The 21,606-nt window shown below is 35.3% G+C and overlaps 1 protein-coding gene across 12 annotated transcripts in view; it reads right to left on the bottom strand.

Moving 5' to 3' along the window:
• The window catches only part of NCKAP5 (NCK associated protein 5), a 1,146,457-nt gene that overhangs the window by 346,280 nt on the left and 778,571 nt on the right, over positions 1 to 21,606 (bottom strand). The gene's annotated exons all lie outside the window — the stretch shown is intronic.

Raw genomic sequence — 21,606 nt, 5'->3', positions numbered from 1 at the left:
TTCTCTTGGTTTTAGATAGATACTACTTATCATTTTAAGAAAGATTCCATTGATTCCTATGCTTTCTAGTGTTTTTAATAAGAATAAGTGTTGTACTTTGTCAAAAACTTTTTCTACATGTATTGAGACAACCATATTTTTATTGTTATGGTCAATTAAGCTTCTAGTTACTAATTTTGAACCAGCCTTGCATTCATAGTACTAATTCCATCGTCACCATCTATAATTTATGAAATATTGCTATACTCTACTTGCTTGTATTTTATTTAAATTTTCCATCAATATTCATTAGGAAAATTGATCTATAGTTTTCTTTGGTTTTGTTCTCACTCATTTAGGTAAAAAAAAATATTTGTGTCATAAAAGGAATTTGGTAGGACTTTGTAAACTTATTTTTAAATAGTTTGTATAGTATTGGAAATAATTATTTTTTAAATGTTTGGTTAAATTCACTTTTAAATCCATCCCATCCTGGGGATTTTTCTTTGGGAGCTCATTGATGGCTTGTTCAATTTATTTTTGTAAAATCGGGTTATGTCTTCTATTTTCTCTTCTGTTAAACTGGGCAACTCATATTTTTGTAAACATTCATCTGTTTTACTTAGATGATCAGATTTGGGGTATGTAATTGGTCAAAAGAACATCTCACAATGGCTTCAATTTCATCTTCATTGGTTCATTCACTCTATTCCATTTTGATACTGCTAATTTGCTTTTCTTCTTGCTTTTTAATCAAAATAATCAAAGCCTTATATTTTTTTCATAAAATCAGCTCCCAGTTTTATTTATTAGTTTAATGATTTTTTTACTTTCAATTTATGAATTTCTGTTTTGATTTTCAGAATTACTATTTTTGTGCTTAATTGAGCATTTTAAATTTGTTCTTTTTATTATTTTCCAGTTGCATGTCCACTTCATTTATCAGATTTCTTTTACTGATTTAAGCATACTGAGATATTTTCTTTCAAGCACTCCTTTGGATGCATCCCACAAACTTGGATGTGTTGTCTCATTGCTGTTATTCTCTCTAAAGAACTTAATGATTGTTTCTTTGTTCTTTGAGCCACTCATTCTTTAGCAATAGATTATTTAATTTCTAAAGTGCCACGTACAGGTGAGAATAAGGTATACTCCTTTCTATTCTCATTCAATTGTCTCCAGAGTTTGAACACACCTAACTTTTCTAATATTCATCTCCTTAAGTATTTTCTTATTTAATTTGCGGTTATATGTATCTAGTTTTCAGAGGAGTAAAGTGAGGTCCCCCACTAGTACAGTTTTACTGTCTATATCCTCTTATAATTCATTTTACTATTCCTTTAAGAATTCCGATTCTCTGCCATTTGGTGCACATATGTTTAGTGCTGATATTACTTTATTGTCTAATAAACCTTTTAGCAAAATGTAGTTTCCCTACTTATCTCTTTTAATTAGCTGGCCCATATCCAGTCGTCTTGATCTATACCTGACCACTGGACTCAGATGACACTGGAGGAGAAAGTGAGGCTGGTGACTTTGCACAGCACTCCTTCACTTAAATCCAGAAATGATCAAGAACTTCAAATAAAAGGAAAGATGTGGAAAATACCTCTTTCCCTTCTTTATAGAAGTCAGTATCTATGGCCAAGGAACAGCACATAAAACATCATATTTTGTGTTTTATTGATTGGTTTCATTTATTTTTTCTCTTCCTCTTTTTTTTCTCTTAAGAAATGCTCTTTTAAAGATGACATTCAGAGTGTGGGCAAGTAGTATAGTTCAAATCCCACATCAGATACTAGCTCTGATACCTAGGGCAAGTCATATAATCTCTGTTTGACTTGGTTTTGTTTATATGTAAAATAGGAATAATAATTGTACCTACTTCCCAGGATACTTATGAGAATAAAATGAGACATCTTAAAACCACATTGAAAACTTTAAATTGCTATGTAAATGCTAGATATTATCATGGCTATTATCAATAAAATCTACTTTTTAGGAGAATACACAGTTAGGTATTCAAAACCACAAGTGACAGAAATATATTCGATGGAATACAGTGTAAAGTAAATATGTTTAAATGAAAGAAGTGATTTGCCATTGCACAGATCTTTAATAACCTTCCAAATTTTACTAATGAGAAAAAATATTTTTCTTCTAATATTCATTTTAAAAAATCCATTATCACTAAAGACTTTAAAATGGCTTTTTTTGCATCCTTGCAAACTGTTAAGTATGGAAGTTTGGTTTAAAAGGTATGGTTTAAGAAGTAAAAGTGAAAACTGGAAGAAAAAAAGAACTCAATTTAAAATTACTTCCATGTCACAGACAGCATCATGACAATATATTTAACATTAGGTTGTCATAGTTTCCATATATTTCTACCATTCTTCATAATCCTTTGATATGTGAAAAGCATTCAAATTCTATATGAAAAAAGATATTCTTCTGCCTCTTCTCCAACTATCTCAATTTCATCCTATCCTTAGGAGCTGACCAGGTGCTAAGATCATAGATCAAGTTCTAGAAGGAATATTAGAGACAAGATAATCCAACATCTTCATTTTACAGACGAAGAGCTGAGGTTGCCAGAGGTGATGCCACTTATCCAAGGTCCACTAAGCCACTAAGTGGTGGTCTACTATTCTGACCCAAAACAACTGAGCCCAAATCCAATATTCATTAAAAACCATCCAAAGGGAAGAGGGAAAAAGTGAAGTTTACTCTCATCACATTTGACTTAAGGAGGGAATAACATGCACACTCAATTTGCTATGAGAATCTTCTTACACTACAGAAAAGTAGGGGAGAAGATGATAAGCGGAAGGGGGGAAGACAGAAAGGAGGGCAAATGGCCTCGAGGAGGTGGTAATTAGAAGCAAACACTTTGAGGAGGGATAGGGTCAAAAGAGAGAATAGAATAAATGGGAGGCAGGATAGGATGGAGAAAATATAGTTGGTTTTTCACAACATGACTTTTATGGAAGTCTTGCATAACTATACATGTATAACATATATCGAATTGCTTGGCTTCTCAGTGGGGATGAGTGGGAAGGGAGGAAGGGAGAGAAGTTGGAACTCAAAGTTTTAAAAACGAATGTTAAAAATTGTTTTTACATGCAGCAGGGAAATAAGATGTACAGGCAGTGGAGTATAGAAATCTATCTTGCCCTCCAAGAAAATAGAGGGGATAGGGATAAGAGAAGGAGGGGTGTAAGAGAAGGAGGGCAGATTAAGGGGAAGCAGTATTCAGAATGCATGCTGTCTTGGGTTGGAGAGATGGGGAGAAAATGTGAAACTCAAAATCTTGTGGAAATGAATGTTGAAAACTAAAAATTATTTTAAAAAGAAGTTAGATGGAAAAAAAGTAAATAAAAAACCTCCAGAATCATACTACGTTGAAGATGAAATGAATCACAGATATATTCTAGTCTAAATTTCTCTTTTATGGATAAGGAAGGTGATGAGTTTACATACTGGTACAAATACAGACTACTCTGTGCCTGCCTCTGTTTTAGCACAGTGGAGGGATACATATTCTCATCCATGACACATACGCACCTTTGCTAAACTTCAAGGGTTTGTTTGGGTCTAATTCTCATTCTGTTTCATAAGGGAACAAGCAGGCATTGGCCAGCCTAATTAACTACCAAGAAGTGGTAGTTAGCAGCTCTTCCTTAAATATGTGAGTTACTGCTACTTCCACATGCTGGTAATGGCAGTGCAGTGCCCCCTACCTGACACAACTGTCCTCAGTCATCACACTGACCAATCTGCTTTTGGTTCCACATAACGTTGACTGTCTCTCTGTGTGTATTTATTCTCATCATAGCTTGATGCAAACACTGATTTATAATATTTTTGGGGTTCCCCCTGTATATTTTATTAGTCTACAGGATACTAGCCATAGAGAGATCACAAAAGAGTTTCCTTAATATTTGCTCTTGAAATAGAACAGTTCTTAGGCCAAAAGAACTATAAAACTGTACACTGATCCAGCAATATCACTTCTATGTCTGTATCCCAAAGAGATCATAAAAATTGAAAAAGGAGCCACATGTACAAAAATATTTATAGGAGCTCTTTTTCTGGTGGCAAATAAGTGAAAACTAAGGGGATGTCCATCAATTGGGGAATGGCTGAACAAGTTGTGGTATATGAATGTAATGGATTATATTATTGTTCTATAAGAAATGATGAATAGATGGATTTCGGAAAAACCTGGAAAGACTTGCATGAACTGATGCTGAGTGAAATGAGCAGAACCAGGAGAACTTTGTACATAGTAACGGCAACACTGTGCAAGACCAGCTCTGATAGATTTAGCCCTTCTCAGCAATGCAATCATCTAAGACAATTTCAAGACTCATGATGGAAAATGCTGTCCACTTCCAGAGAAAGTACTATGGAATTGGAATGCAGACTGAAGCACACTATTTTCTCTTTTTGTATTTCTCCTGGTTTTTCCTTTTTGTTCAGATTCTTCTTTTACAACATGACTAACATAGAAATATATTCAATATGATTGTAAAGCCTCTATTAGACTGCATGCTCTTTTGTGGAAGGAGGAGGGGTGGGATGGAGAAAAAAACTTAGAACTCAATTCTATAAAAGTGAGTGCTGAGAACTATCTTTACATATAATTGGAAAAAATAAAATACTATTAAGGAAAAAAGAGACAGAAAAGTTCTGAACAAAATAACACCAATAATTTTCAAGTTCGCCATTCACAACACTGACAGAAAATGGAAAGAGAATGTTGTGAAGCATTTCTTCTTATCATGGAATACAAGCTTTTATACAGCCTTTTTCCTGTGCACTGTCAACCAAAAAAAAATGTTGGAAGTATAGTGACTTCAGGCAAAAACAATAATCATCTGCTTTCACAATGTCAATGTTAAGAAAGGAGAAAAATAAGGCAAAGTGAGAGAAAAGGGTGATGGATCTGTGCACCACAGTTTACCCTGAACATGGAATTCATTTTCTTTGCTGAGTAAAACATGAGAAAATGCATACTTTTTGGAGTTATATTATGTTTACTATACAAAATGGGTAAATATTTATTCATCAATTAAATACTCCAAAAAGGCACCTGCACTAAAAGGGACATGGTAATAAATGAGCAACCTTTATTTCCTTGAATTCCTGAGTTATGATTGTGTTCTAAATCAAAAATACAATATCATATATAGAAATATATATAATATACTTCTATTTTAAAGAAAATTTTAAAAATCATCTTGGCCTAAGGTTCTTAACTATGAAGGCAGATGTCCTTTTCCTACATGTGAGTATGATGAACTGTGCAGAACTATATTTTTCTTTCACCTGCTAGGCTTTAGTAACAAAGTTAATGGCTTTAGTCGCCAGTGCCACACATAATAGAGAAAACTAAATAATAAGCAGCAAGATTCTGGCTTCTTTCAACGTATACTCCCTTTCCCCAAAATGAAGAAGTTGTGCTAAAGGAAAAGTAGATTAAATTTTAAAGTGCATAGCCTGCCCTAAGATAGGCAAGTAGAGCAAAAATGTCCATCTTGTAATAACTGGTAAGAATACAGGTCTTCAATAACACAGGTCTCTAAGGACTCAATTATCTCTATCTTGTTAGGACATAATGGTTCCTCTAAAAAATGATATAGGCAATTCTTCTATGAGCAAGACATTTATAATGAAGTCAAGTAAATAAAACCTTGATATGGACAAATATAGACAATAGTCACTACAATGAATTCAGACTCAACATCACAAAGGAGTTAATAAAAGTAGCTGTTTTTGTTGTCAACCACATGAAACTGAGAAAGGAAACTTTGTGCATGCAGTGACACAATAGACTTTCAGGGCTTAGCAATCCCAGTGTTCAAAATCAGGCAGACTGTGTGATCATACCTCTCTCAAACGCTGCTGCCATCCTTGTTACAATGTCATTCTCCTATCGGCATTCAGTATGTTAGTCCATCACGGTAAGCCTGGCAAAGCTGCATTACTACAATTTATTTTTTGTTGACTGGAAATTTTCTTTGCCATCTAAAGGATAAGAATGTCTTTGGAGGAACATATTTCAAAAACTCAATGAATGCCAGGAAAATAGCATGCTGACTATATAGTGTAAGCATATGACAATGACCTCTTCTCCTGCCTAAGGGCTTGGTCATAAAGCCCCATGGACATTCTGACTTTTCATTCTAAATACTTAACAGCAAACTTCAACACAATTCCTTTGTTGATTAGAAAGTTGCTTAACATTGATGGACCACTAGTTGGAACCTGGAGGTCTTTTTCTCAGATTTTTTATTGTGGTGGTACTTGATGCAATGATATTTTCCTGGTAAACTACCATAAAACAATCTTAAAATAATTTTAAAAATTCCATCCATTTCCTATCTGGAAGATCAGCAAAAGTTCCTTCAACTACTCTTGTTGTGAATAAAATCTCTTCATCCCAATCATTTCCTTGAAATTCCTCCTATCTTCTCATTTCAGTGGAAATCTAGCCTCCCCAATGATACCATTTCCCTCAAATTCTCTCCAGTTGAGGCCATTCCTTCTCTCACTCTCATGGATCAAAGGCCCAGCATGAGCAGTTTCATTAGATCCTGCTTTTTCCCTCCCATTTTTTCCCACATCTCCAATAATCTAGTCTCTTGGGAAATAATAGTGTAAACTTATAATGCCATCCTTGTGATGTTTATCTACTGATTTCTAGGACATTCTCCTACCCTCCTTAATCTGGTTAATAGTTTTCTTCTTTCCATTTCTTGACTTTACATTTGGAAACTAACATTTAGATTGAGATTTCTATCGATAATACAAATTTTTTAGCTCAATTCCATCTCAATTCTACTTTAACCATGTCTAAATATTAACCCTCATTTAAAAATTATTTTAAAAAAAACCTCAGAACAAAGCCCTTGCCTTGACTGTACTTCCCTCACAAGCTGTGAACTTATCTTTCTTTCCCTTTACAATCATTTACCATCATTTCTTAATGAAAAAGTCTATATAAATTGTTCTACTACCACTTCCTCAATACCCATTTACTCTTCAATCAATTATAACTCAAATTCTGTCTTTTACTGTAGTGTAACTGATTTTCTGAAAATTATTTACTCATCAAAACCAATGGCTCTTTCTTAAACCTCATTCTTCTTCATCTCCTTACTGTACTGGACTCTGTTTGATGCTCCCTCCTTCTCAAAATTATTTTCCCTTTGACACAAAACTGTTAAAATCAAGGAAGCATCTGATATCTAGCCATTCCTTCTCTGAATTTCATAATCCTTCTTCTTTTTCCTCCTCTCCACCCCCAAAGTAGGCATTCTCCAAAAATCCTATTCTAAGGCATCTTTCCTATGGCAAGTTCACACACTTCCACAGCTCTGACAATGACAGCAATGATGACAACACCTACAATAGCTAGCATTTACATAGTGCCTATGTGCCAGGCATTGTGCTAAGTTCTCTATATTTTTTATATTATTTGATTCTAAAACAGCCCTATGAGGACAGTGCTATTATTACCCCTGTTATACAACTGAGGAAACTAAGGCAAACAGAAGTTAAATGACTTGCCCAAGGTCACACAGTTAGAATATGTCTGAGGTTGGATTGAATTTGTTTACTTGACACCAGGCTCAGCACTCTATCCACTGTGCCACCTACCTGACTATAGCATCTTTAACTATAGGATCAATGAAGATAATGTCCAATTCTGTTGCACATGGGATATAAGAACTGATCTACATCCTGAAGCCCAATCCAGCATTTCCAACTGGCTTCTGGACAGCGTCACCCTGATGTCATGTCAACACCTCAAACTTAAACTGCTCCCCCCACAAAAAACCCATTCATCATCCCCAACTTCCCAAACCAGCTCCTTTTCCTGCCTGCACTAATCTAGTTGTTCAGGTTCAAAACCTTGGAGCTATATTTGACTCTTCCCTTTCCTTCACCCTCCACATTTAATCAGGTATAAAGTCCCATGAGATCTTCTTTAATATTCCTCATATCCTCCTCTTTTCCTTGACTGAAACTTTTTCTCAAGTTCCTATTACCTCTTTCTTTAACTATTCCAAGAGTTTCTTTATTGGTTTCTTTATTGGAGGTCTTTCCCCTCCAATCCATCCTACATAGCACAACTATATAATGATCTAAAGAATATAGTTTCAATTATATTTTAAAAAAATACTTATCGTTCTCTATTCTCAATTGTTCAAAAACCCCACAACTATATTCAAAACATTTGGCTTGTTATTTAATGCCTTCCTATGCTTTAGCTTCAACCCACTTTTCAGCAATTTTATACTACTTTACAATGTAGCCAAAATGGAGTGTTTTTCTGGAATGGACCCTACGGTTTTCTGCTTAGGAGTTTTTGCTAACATTGTTCCATCCACCTGGGATGCCCTTCCCCTTGTCAGTCTTTCAAGACCCAACTGAAATACTGCTTCCTCCATGAAACCGTATGTAATTACCTTAGTGAGAAGCTCTTTCTCTCCCCTTTGAACTCCCGTTACACTTAGTATGTACTTCTCTATGGCACTTTCAGTCTATCTTCCATTATCATATTTCACGTATTCATCGTGTTCTGTATCTCATTCTCTTCATTTCCTCCTGTCTTAGAAAGTTTGGAATTCTCTCTTGTTCTGAACACTCTGGTGTTCAAAAAGAGTAAATGAATAATCAGTGGCTCAATACCAATCCAAACCAGTCTAATCCAATCCCATTTATTCCAGCAATGTGCATGGAAGTGAGCTAGATGCCAATGGGGGAAAAAGACGAAAGGAAAAAAATAGAGCCCATCCTCAAGAGGTTTGCATTCTATTGGGATGATGCAATATGTAAATCTACAAATATCTACATGACCATTTGTGCAAGGGGCATCATGTGTAACTATGGGGGAAAGTTTTGGAAAGCTTTTCATAGGAAGTATACCATAAAGCAAGTCTTAATAAGCGTGAGAGGTGAAGAGGAAGTATAAGTGTGGATCCAAATGAAATAAAAGGACAGGGGAAAGAACAGAATGGGCTTAAGGCAAAGCTGTAAAATGGGACAAAGTCAAAATTGCTGCATGATAGCCTTGTCAATGCTAGCTACCCACAGGCTTTATCTTATAACCTACAGAAGACTCAGCTTTTATGGAAACTATTCAGAAAACACACCTTCAAGTAGTACATTGTAACAGATTTGAGAAAGTTGGAACCATAGCCACATGAGATACAAAAACCCAGTGGAAATTAAGGAAGTTCTGCTTCTACTTACTTTGGTACCAGAACTATTAACTGAACAGATGGCATCATTCACCAAAATCTGATGGAAACTATTCTTAATAGGACTCCTCTATTAAGAAATAATTTAGCAACTCTCCTAAGGGACTTGGCATGTTCTTTGTCTAGCTATAGAACAGCATTAAAAAGCCTGGCCTCCTAGAATCCTTAATTAAATAGTATTAATGTTGAAAAAGAAAGTGTTATCTGGTATTTGAAAAGAATGATGATAAAACAATAGTCTCCTTTCTGAGGCAACTCGGTTTGCTAATAACATTCGATGCAGTTTTTTTAAAAGAAAGTATGACAGATGAAAGGGCAGCTGAGTCTAATGGAATAAGGGGACGCAAGTTAATAGCACTAGCTAAGGAGACAAGTAACACAAGAGAAGTGGATTACGAGTGCAACCAAGAGAAAATGGAATCTAATCCTAAACCTGGATGTTCAGCAACAAAAGATGCAATATTTATAGATTTCAAATCAAAATAGAATACCTTTTAATATGTAACTTAGAGACATAACAAATTTATAATAGCTTCTAAACTTAATAAATTTGCATTGAGCAACATAATGGCAAAGGGCAAAGGAAAGCTCCCCATTAAAAATGATTGATATTCAGTGCAAATGGTGCTCAATATTTATATTCCTTCTGCACACCGATGTTCTATTTTTATTTACGCTACCGTTTCCTGACAAGCATAATATGAAAAATGCCAGCAGAATTTTTATTAGCCAAGTGCTAAGATAATACAGCTGTACCGATATAAAACCATCTGCTAATGTCTCGTGTCAAAATCTATTTGTCTTTTTCCTTCCTCTATTTTCTGAAGGCAACTAATTCCCATTACATGAAACCTTGCTCCCTTAGAACATCTTATGGTCTGGCCATGGAGTTTTCCTAGGGAAATCCTCAGGTAAGCAGGCTCTATTTATTACTAAGGCACTTCAAACCAAAGTCTGGTCAATGTTTTGAAATGTATAAGCTTCCCTTTTCAATACACAACCAAAGTGCTGTGCACAGACACCATATTTCATTTTGCAATTAAGTCCAGGTGAATTTATCCAAGACTTAGAACATGAAATATAGCATGATTATAGTTACTCAAACACTAGTAATTCTCCTTTATTTTTGAATGGAAACATAAGCTGAAGGAACTCGATTAGTAATGAGCAAAGAAAAGAACTGTACGCTTGCCTGCAGACTCAATCCATTTTCTAGCACTTTAAATCTTTCATTTAACAAGACTCCAGGCAAATTCCCTTGATACAGACTCTCACCTCAGGAGCGGGCTTGTCTCTAATCGCACTGGAAAGGCAAGCCTTTTCCTATCTAGAGAGGTAGTAATACTAACCAAATCTGAGGATTTATTTAAGAGATAGTCTAGAAAATTATTTTCATCATCAAGAACATTTTTCAATAGAGGCAACTTTTCTCATCTGCCACAAAATTTCTCGTGGGTTGTGCCATTAATGAAAATGGAAAACAAAACAAAAAAAAGTAGTTGAAAGCTACTTGTGAAGGGCAGTCTAGGGCAACATGGAAACAGACAATTTAAATGCTGCACCCCTTTCCTCTACAAGTCAGGTTCCATTTTTTCCATGATGCCTTCAACCCTAAGCACTCTGACTTCCTTTCTCTCTACTTCTGGAGAAGTTGGTATCCACACAGAATAACGTCACTAACTCATATGCTAACTTGCACTGTGATTTAGTTGTTTCCTGTCTTTATATGGTTATTTCTCAAACAAAATTGGACAGTGTTTTATATTTCTGCTCTTTCCTGTTCTCTACCTCAAAGCATCTCAGTAGACAACTAAGAGCATATATTATCAATCAATACTCATTCAATTGCATTATGTTGTTCTGAGCTCATGTATAGTCTTTTTTTTTCAGTAAACATTTTTTTAAAGTGCCTAATATGTATAATAACATTTACCAGGAATGGGGTAAAAACAAAGATGAAATAGAATTTGGTACTTGTCATTTCAAGTTACAGATAATATAGAAGATGTGATAAGGTATGGATAGAAATTGACCAACCATGTAAAAGAAGAAAGAGGCCTAGGAGGTAAGGAACCACTGTTATAAAAAGAGATATTTCAAAAGCACTTGCTAATAGGTCTCTTACCCATTTGGATAGGTCTATACTTCCCTCAGGAGAAAAATAAGCATTACTCAGTGACCTGTGCAGAAATCTTCAAATTAGATTTTCTCTGCAGCCCAGAGAAGGATGAGGACTTGGAACTTATCCCATGATGCCAGTTCCTTAGGCAACTTGCCAAGTATTCTTTATAGAAAGAGTTTGACCCAGAAGTTGAATGTCTAACTGGGCAGTCTGGATTTCAAGCCATAATAATTACTACATCATTTTCCCTCAGAAAGACACAGAACTAAGGTTAAAATTATGCAGAAACAGTGACCAAGGGTATGGTATGTTGGTGCTGTTACTAATAATTTTAGAGGTGACAACAAAGCTTTCCCAACCCCTAAATTTTTCTTCACCCACTTTGATACTAATGCCACACATTTAGCCACAGAAGCCCTTTGTCTTAAAGGTCTATCCCTTATTAAAATATAGAAAGACAAAATTTGGAACTCAAAATCCTCTAAAAGTGAATGGTAAATATGGTGTTGACATAGAATCAAGGGAAAATATAAAATACCATTAAAAAATAAAATGTAGAAAGACACTACGATATAAGGGGAGGAATAATTGATATAGAGTTGGGTGAGATATTGAGTAGAATCTGTCCTCTGACACATTGTGAGACTTAGGGTAAGTCATTGTCTATTAAATCAATACAATAATGACCATAGTGCTTAACTCTTATGGTTCTTATTATTAAAATATTTAATGTACATAGTGTCATAAAAGGTCTAATACGTTTCTAAGCTTTAATAGCTTAAAGCTGCACTAAAACTTTTGAGTTTAAAATTTTTAAAGGGAAATCTGCCAGCTATCATCATCATCATCATCATCATCATCATCCATCCCCTTCTTGTCCCCCTCCCCACACACTCAAATCTCTTCCCAAGATAAAATATCCATAGTTCTCCAATTCATCCTCTTGGGAAATGGCTTCTTGACTTTTAAGTTCACTCACCATAAAACGTTGCCCTCAAAGAGATAAAAATTAAAAAGGGCTTCTTTCAAGATTATTTATGACTCTCATCACCCTTAGGATGAATGATACATTAAGCCTTATCATTTATTTACTATAATGTAAATAACTGACTAGCATTTAGAAAATAATATTGTTAGAGGAAGGCAGGTTTGGATGGAGGATGGAGAATGCATACTATGTTAATGGATGGAAAAGGAGAGCCAAGGATAGTAAGAGGTCATGGAGAGGGAGGGAGAGAAGTTTATGAAAGCAAAACTTGCCTATTTCCTGGTTTCAGGGGATACAGTCTCTCCTCTACTCCAGTTCTGAGAATGCCAGTCATCCTTCAACACCTAACCTCCTTTAATGCTCAGGTACCACCTCCTAAGAGAAGGCATTCTTGGTCTTCCTAAAATACAGAACTCTTTTCCCTTTTCAAATTATTGTGTGTGCATGTCATACTTCCCCCGGTAGAATGTGAGCTCCTTAAGGACAGGGGTAGTGTTTACGTATTTGTCTCTTTGTCCACTGCACCTAGCATAATACTTAACACATAAGAGCTTAGTAAGTATTGTAAAATGAACTGGAGAAGGACATGGGAAATCATTCTCATATCTTTGTCAAGAAAATCCCAAAAGAGGTTATGAAGAGTTGTATACAGCAGAAAATGAATAAAATGCTCAGCTAGGTGGTACAGTGGATAGAGTACCAGGCCTAAAGATGGGAAGACTCTTCTTCCTAAGTTCAGATCTGGCCTCAGACACTAGTTGTATGACCCAAGGCAAGTCACTTAACCCTGTCTGCCTCAGTTTCCTCATTTATAAAAAAAAGCTGGAGGAGAAAACGACAAACCATTCTAGTACCTTTGTCAAGAATATCTGCCCCCCCAAAAAGGGGGTCACAAAGAGTGGCCAGAAGTGAAAACAAATAAACAATAAATCTACCAGGTATTGTGCTAATAAGCACTGGAAGAAGGTGATAATGAATTGCATTCTAAGCATGGGGAACAAACCTGTGTAAAAACATGAGACAAAAAAAAAAGGAATGTTCTGTATGGAGAGTAGCAAGTAGTTGGGAACACAAAGTACATAAATAGGATCAATGTGAGATAAGTGATAAAGAGAAGTTGGAGCCAGACTGTGAAAGTTTTAAATACCAAATATAGGGAATTTTTTTTTTATCTTAAAAGCAAAAGAGAACTCTTGAAACATCTTGAATAGGAGAATAGCCTGATCAGGCAATACCTGTGCTTGAGAGTGATCAATGTAACAGTGGTGTTGAATTGCCATGCCCAATTCATCACAGCCAGGCAGCTGTAATCACCACATAGAATACTCTCACCATCCCTTCAGCTCTTCCATAGGGCTGAGAAAGCTCACTCCTCATCCTAACCAAATACTTCCCCATTTCTTTAATCCTCAACTAAAAACCCATCTGCTAGAATTAGTCTTCCTGAACAACAGGAAACTTGTTACTAATCCAGAATATCCCCTTCACATTCAATATACTTACTCCTTTGGTTATACTCAAATCATCTTCTATAATATATATCTATATCACATATAATATATGTGTCTTGATGCACATATATAGATATATAGACACACATACATATATTTGTATATGTAAGTATATATATATATATACCTATGAGTATACAGATATCTTTATCTAGCTAGTTATATATCTATCTACCTATATCTGGACTGGTTATTACTCATTAGATTAATAGATTATAAACTAGAGGATTGAGGAAATGTCTAATCCAGTATGGAAATACTCATGATAGGTAGTGAAATACAATGCATGCATACACAATAAATATTTTTTATTGTACTATTTGGTACCTTAAAGTTTACAAAATACTGTCATCACAAATAATCCTGTGAGTACATACTTCAAATGTTAGCATCTTAATTATCATTTTCTGACCTGTGATCTTATTAGTGTAGAAAAGCACACCTGAGCAAACTTTCTCCACCAATGCAGATGGAACAAAATTCTGAAATTTATGGGTTGTGAATTTCCAGGAGGCACCGAGAGGTTCTGAGTGATCACCCAGGGTTACAGAGTCAATATGTACCAAATTCAGGATGTGAAGTCTTCTTGATTCTGTGGCAGGTTTTCTGCTTAGTGCTGCTTTTCATTCAAATTTACAGATAAAGAAACTAAGCTCAGAGAGGTTAGGTGAGTAGTCTAAACGGCAAAGGGTGTATTTATTGTCAGATTTTCCTGAATTGGAGGTGGCCATTCTGCATCACTAAGATGCACTGCCTTTCAAAAGATGAGAGATTTATGGTTGGAAGGGACCTCAAAGGTTATCTAGTTCAATTCTCTCATATTACAGATGAGGAAATTAATGTCAAAAGTAGTAAAATGAATTGCCCAAGGTGACACATGAAACACCATTACAGAGAAGAGTGGGGGATTCAAACCCAGGTCCTCTTATTGCAAACCCAGAGCTTCCCCCTCTTCAGCTATTAGCAACCTCATTTTATAGAAGAAAAAACAGGCTCAGAGCAATGATTTACTTAAGGTCCCAAAGCTATAAGGTTTCATACTCAAGTACAAATAAGATTTCTGGCTCCTCTGATAGTGTTCTCGCCACTATGTCTAGCTACCTAAAGTCTTTTTTATAAAAAACGTTTAAGGCTTATCTAAAGAAAGAGCCATATTCATTCTGTATTCAGACAGTGTTGGTTCTTTCTCTGGAGGTGGATAGCATGCTTCGTCATGAGTTCTTTGGGATTGTCTTGGAGCACTGTATTGCGTAGAATAGCTAAGTCATTCACAGTTCTTCACTGTATAATATTTCTGTAACTGTGTACAACATTCTCCTAGTTCTGCTCACTTCACTTCATGTCACTTCATATAAGTCTTTCCCAGTTCTTCTGAAATCATCCTGCTCGTTATTTTTTATAGCACAATAATATTCCATCACAGTCATATACCACAACTTGCTTAACCATTCCCCGGGTGATGGGTATCCTCTCAATTTCTGATTCTTAGCCACCACAAAAATAACTGCTATCAATATTTTTGTACAAATAGCTCCTTTTCTCTTTTTTGATTTGGGATACAGACCTGGAAGTGGTATTGCTGGATCAAAGGGTAGGCATAGGTTTATAGCCCTTTGAGCATAGTTCCAAATTGCTCTCCAGAATGACTGGACCAGTTTATAACTCTACCAACAATGTGCTAGTGTTCCAGTTTTTTCACATCCTGTCCAACATTTATCGTTTTCCTTTTTTATCATATTAGCCAATCTGATAGGCATGGGGCATATCTCAGAGTTGTGTTAATTTGCATTCCTCTCATCAATAGTAATTTAGAGCATTTTTATATGACTATACATAGCTTTGATTTTTTTGTCTGAAAATTGCCTGTTCACATTTGATCATTTATCAATTGGAGAATGAGCTCTACGTTATAAATTTGACTCAGTTGTCTACAAATCTGAGAAATAAGTCCTTTATCAGAGATATTTGTTTCAATCCCCCCCCCCCAAATGCACACAGTTTTCTGTTTTCCTTTTAATTTGGGTTGCATTGGTTTTCTTTGTGCAAAAGTTTTAATTTTATATAATCAAAATTATTTATTTTCTATTTTGTAATGCTTTATATTTTCTTGGTCCTAAATTCTTCCCTTATCCATAGATATGACAAATAAACTATCCCATGCTCTCCTTTATGTGTAAATATCACCCTTTATGTATAAATCATGTACTCATTTTGACCTTATCTTGATATACAGTATGAGATGTTGGTTTATACCTAGTTTCTGCCATATTGTTTTCCAGTTTTCCCAGAAGGTTTTGTCAAGTGATGAGTTTTTGTTCCAAAAGCTTGGATCTTTGGGTTTATCATATACTAGATTACTAAGGTTATTTACTATAATGCAATATGTATCTAATCTATCTCACTGATCCACCACTTTATTTCTTAGTACCCGATTGTTTTGATGACTACTTTATATCAAAACTATTTTTATTAAAGGGAAATCAATGAACACACTCTTTTGCTCAACATACATATCCCCAGAAGTAAACAAATGACAAAATTAGCTGGAGAATTGTTAATGGGCTAAAAATGAAAAACCGCCTAGTCTTCTTATGCATCTAATCAAAACATTTCAAACTAAAGGAATTATTTAACAATTTCAGAAGTACTGTGAAAATGTTTTACTTCATGTAGTTACTAAACTGCAAGAAATTGAAATCCAATGTACAAGTTTCATTTTTAATATTACAAATGAGCTACAGTTATTTTTAAGGGAACTGTGGTGGAAATGTTCTGTGAAGATCACAAAAAAACCCTCTTTTTCTGGTGTTCCATATCCTAAAGGTAATGGAAAGCTATACACTTATTGTAAACAATTATAATCTTCTTCATCACTGAAAACAACAGATGTGCAAGAAAGTGATTAACACGATTTATTATATAATCATTCCATCATTATATCAGATTTGAAATATGTAAGCCAAAAACAGCGTGCCTGCCTCACTTGTACTCATAGAGAAGCTTGTTTTTTCAGGCATCTTCACATCTCCATGAATTTTTCTTGAATATCAATTTTTATACTTTATAACATAATACCTTGTGATCATTTTCCTGAGCTTTTTGAAACCTTTCCCTTTTGTTTTCACAGTGCTGTGCAGTATTTGTACTTGCCTCTATACATCAACGTATAAAACATAAGAGTGACAACAAATTTAGCTATACTCCATACAAACACACGTACATGCATATACATACATATACATGCATATATATATACACATTATATGCATATATATATGTATTATAAAGATGAGTCAGAGAAACAATGGAATCTTATACTTGTCTGCCTTATCTGAAATAATTTTTCATATATTACTTTTAAAAATAACACCAATAGGTAAATTAATATAATTATGATATCAAGACTTCTCTAACATGTCCTCCCTCCCTACCCCTCCATGGATGGGATAATACCTTAGTTTAAAAAAAAACCTTTTGTACTATAATAATAACTCATTATTTCCATAGCATATTAAAATGCCTAAAGTCATTTTAACACAATAACCTTGTGAGAGGACTGAATATACTGTCATACTTATTTTACAGATGAGAAAGGTCAGCTGGTGCTTCTGTCACTGATTACTAAAATGAAAAGTCTTAGAAAATTTGTCAGATTTGTTCAACTTCATGTCCACATGTTGTTCAATCTCTGGTAAGGTTTATTTAAGATTTTTTTTTCAATAATTTGTGGCTTGTTTAGGTCTCAATTTAAACTTTCTCTAAACCAAAGGTACTTATTTTTTTCTCAGAACCTCTTTATACTCTTAAAAATTGACTCCCCCACAAGAGTTTTTGCTTATGTGAATTATATCTATTGCTATTTACCATATTACAAATTAAAATATCTTAGTATTATTGTGAAAATATTTTTGACCTTGCAGACCCATTGGAAGGATTTTGGAAACTCTCAGAAGATTCTGCAACACACTTTGATATCCACTGCTCTATGATCATTTTTGTTTCCACTACCTTTCACTATTTTATAAGAAAATACTGCTTGGAATCTTCTCCCATCCTCCACCATAGTACAGATCTATGATTTTTTTATGTTTCTAGGATAGGAATTCTTTCCACTGAGATAGACTAGCACATTAAATACACCTTATAGTCTTATAGAATTTCCTGGGGCTCCTGAAAGGTTAAAGAACTTGGTCATCATCATATACCAATATTTGGAAAAGATAGGACTTTAATTCAGGTGGGTCCTTTATCCACTACACAAGACTGTTTTACAAGTCAGTTTGTACCCTAAGCTGGCCCTGCTCTTCTTGCTCGTGCTCTCCCCTCTCCCCCTCTCCCTTTCCTCCTTGCCCCTTTCTCCTTCCCCAATTTCTCAGTACACTTGGCTATTTGGCAAATGAATTGCTTCCTGCTTAGACTTCTGGGTACTTCTGTTTTCGTTATTGTGGTAGGTATTTTATATAGGCTCTTTTGGGGGGGATGGCAGAAGCAAGGTAATCTTTTTTGTCTTTTAATGTCTTTCTACTTTTTCACATCTATGTTTTATTTTAATAAAGCAGGTTGAAGCTTTTGAAATTGATTGCCATGAAGGCAAGGTAGGTAGTAAGAACTTCCAGCAGGAATGTCCTTCACCATTGGCTTCCATTTATGGCATCTTTGATCACAGGCCATCCACTGGACACTGCTATCTACACCGGTACTGAAACATTTTGACACTGAGGCCTTTCCATTTGCCATGCTGAAATTCCTTCTTGTATATGCTGTGTCCTTTAAACAGACTCTTGAATAGAGACAGTCTCATTTTTGCTATTTCTATCCTCAGTATTTAGAACAATGCTTAAAAGATAATAAATAGTGTTATTCCTTCCTCTCTCCCTCCCTTCCTTCCCTTCATCCTTTCATCCTTTCCTGCATTCCTTCCTTCCTTTCTTCCCTTCGTCCATCCCTTCCTTCCTGATTTGATGTTGCTATTGCTGTAAATAGCTAACAGTCTGACTATATAAAAGAATTTCCACATATTTGATAGTCATTTCTTCACTGCTAACTTGCTCCTTTTCTCTTTTTGTGATGTTATTAAGGCACAATAATGCTCATAAGCTTCCATCTCTCCTCCAAAAGACCCTATTCAATTTGTAGGCCTTTGTCCTCTTTACTACCTCAAACCTAAGCCATATTTTCAAACTAGTTTTTCTCCTCTGCTTCCACTTTCACACTGAAGACAATGAGCATGGGATGATTGCATTTGAAAGATTTTGTCCAAATAATCATAAAATTTCTCTACCTCTTCACTAAAGAGAAGCATCACAAGAAGCAATGGAAAGGTATATGCCAGGCATAAATACCTGTCATACAGGACCAGTGAGGAACCTGGAACAATAATAATGACAATAATAGCAGTAAATCATGTCACAGGCATGGATAAGTTAGGATATCTATAATTGGAGAGACCTTTCAAATCAGGGAGATGGCAGACTGACTTGAGTACTTATTCATTCCCTACAACAGGTCTTCATACAGAAGTTTCAGTTACCCTCAGAGTGGTCTTTTGGCAAGGTAAGGTAACTAATGCTCTGCTTAAATTACATTTCTAATTTAGACAGTTGATAAAATCAACTCTTCAAGATCCTTTGTTTGCCTCCCCAAGGAGAACCTGTGAGATATCCTTTCATTTAGTTCAAACTTTCTTTGAAATTTTGGTTTTTTCACAAGAAATTTAATATTAATATAGTTTATCTTCTGAAATGATATACAATCTTTGGTCAATGTAGAAAGATTTCACATAGTATCTACAGTCAAAACTCACATTTATACAACAAATAATCCAAGAGGAAAAGGATCAGAAAGTTTCCACGACAGTTTTCAAGAAGATTTTCCAAAGCAGCCAAAGAGTAGAACAGTTCATCCTGAATTCCAGAGATTATGGATACCAATAGAATAGCTGTACCTATTTATAGGATAGTCCTCTGTCAGAAGTATCAAACTGCCAGCCATGGGGCCTGCCTGCAAAACTGGAGGAACCAGATTAAAATTTAACTAGGAAACATTTAATGAAACAAATCAAAATACAATACAAGATAGATAATGCTAATTTGTGGTTTTCTAAGTTACTATGCTGCCAGCAATATCCTTTTTTTATTTCAGTTAGATACTGCTGTGACTGATATATTTACCTTCTATCTATCTAGTAAATGGCTTCTGGTCTTTGTCAAGAAACCAATTAAGACTCCTCTATAATCCATCAATGGAAGAAGAAAGGCTGGTTCCCAAGAGAAGATTGTAATGAAGAGTCCGTTCTTGGACTGAGCAATAAGCTTCTCACTTGTCTATAGAAGACCTTCCTCCCCTACCACCTTCAGTGGCGCTGACAATCAATCAAGAAGATGTGGCACTTGTTTTCCAACATGGAAACTCAAGTCTCTTGAGTAAATAAGAATTCATTCTCTTTCAGGAGATAGGGAGGGAGTTACCAATACTGTACTTACGGGTAAAGCTAATCTAGCCCTGTCCAAGAGATATACTAACATCCAGGATCCTTTTAACCTTTTAGAAATAGATTTGGAGGTCGTGTGACATACTGAAAAGTGTTGGAATTGGAGTCAGAAATTTCTGGGTTTGAATCCCAGATCTGATAATCAGCTACTATGTGACCATGGACACATTCTGAGCCTCAGTTTTTTTGTCTACAACATGTTTATAATAACTGAAGTACTAACTCTCAGTAATTGTTTTAGGTAAAAATCAAAAACTGTATAAAATCACTTTATAAACATTAAAGTGCTATATAAATGCCAGTAGTTATTATTGCTTACATGAGTATTCTATACATGGAAATCTCAAATGGCCACAGAGATAATTCTCCATGGGGTCACAAAGGAGAACATAAAATTGGAATTCATTTAGCCCCTGACATTCTCTTTTGATTCCTTACCTTTGCAAAAATAAAAGTAGGGAATTAGGTACTTATAATGACTTTTGGGATTTGGTGACATTGATAGTGAAACCAACACTTCCCCACCAACTCAACCTATTATACAAGCTATAGTAAGTCACTCTTCATCCTCTTTGTCAATCTAGGCAAATGAAATGTGTTGAAGAATATATTCTCAATATTCCTTACCCATATTAAATATATCACAATGACATTCAGCTATTAGCAGATAATTAGGGTCATCTATCCTGAGCTCCCTCATCATCCACAACTAAAAAAAAAAAAAACCCTCTATGTTCACACCCACTATCCTCAACTTTGCTCTAGTATCAAAGAACAAGCTCATAATCTGTCTTGGCAAGTATAATCCCCCTTTCTTCTCAATTACCCCAGGAGCTTGGTTTTTCAAGATTCCTTTGTCTCTCATTTTCAATTTTACTATGTACTGCCTCCTTTTGAGATGATTACCAGTGTGCTCAAGTCTTCTGCGACTTTAAAAACCTTCACTGGACCCTAATATCCTTTCTTGCTATCATGTCATCTCTCTCTTCCCTTTCAATTCCCAAGTTTCAAGAGAGAATCCCCTATAATTGCTGCCTCCACTTTCTAACCAATTGCTCAGTCCATTCTTTTCATTCTTTCTTCTGACCCCATCATTCTAATGAAATTGATCTGACCAAGGTCACCTCAAATTTCCAAATTCTGCAGCTTTTTCTATTTCTTCTTCTTCACTGAACTTTCTGCAGTAGGTCACTCCTTTTTTGGATATTCAATCCTCCCTTGGCTTCTACATCTATCTCTCTTGG

This window comes from Notamacropus eugenii, chromosome 5, assembly GCF_028372415.1.
Source record: "Notamacropus eugenii isolate mMacEug1 chromosome 5, mMacEug1.pri_v2, whole genome shotgun sequence".
Taxonomy (NCBI): domain Eukaryota; kingdom Metazoa; phylum Chordata; class Mammalia; order Diprotodontia; family Macropodidae; genus Notamacropus; species Notamacropus eugenii.
This window is presented reverse-complemented; position numbering and strand designations above follow the sequence as displayed.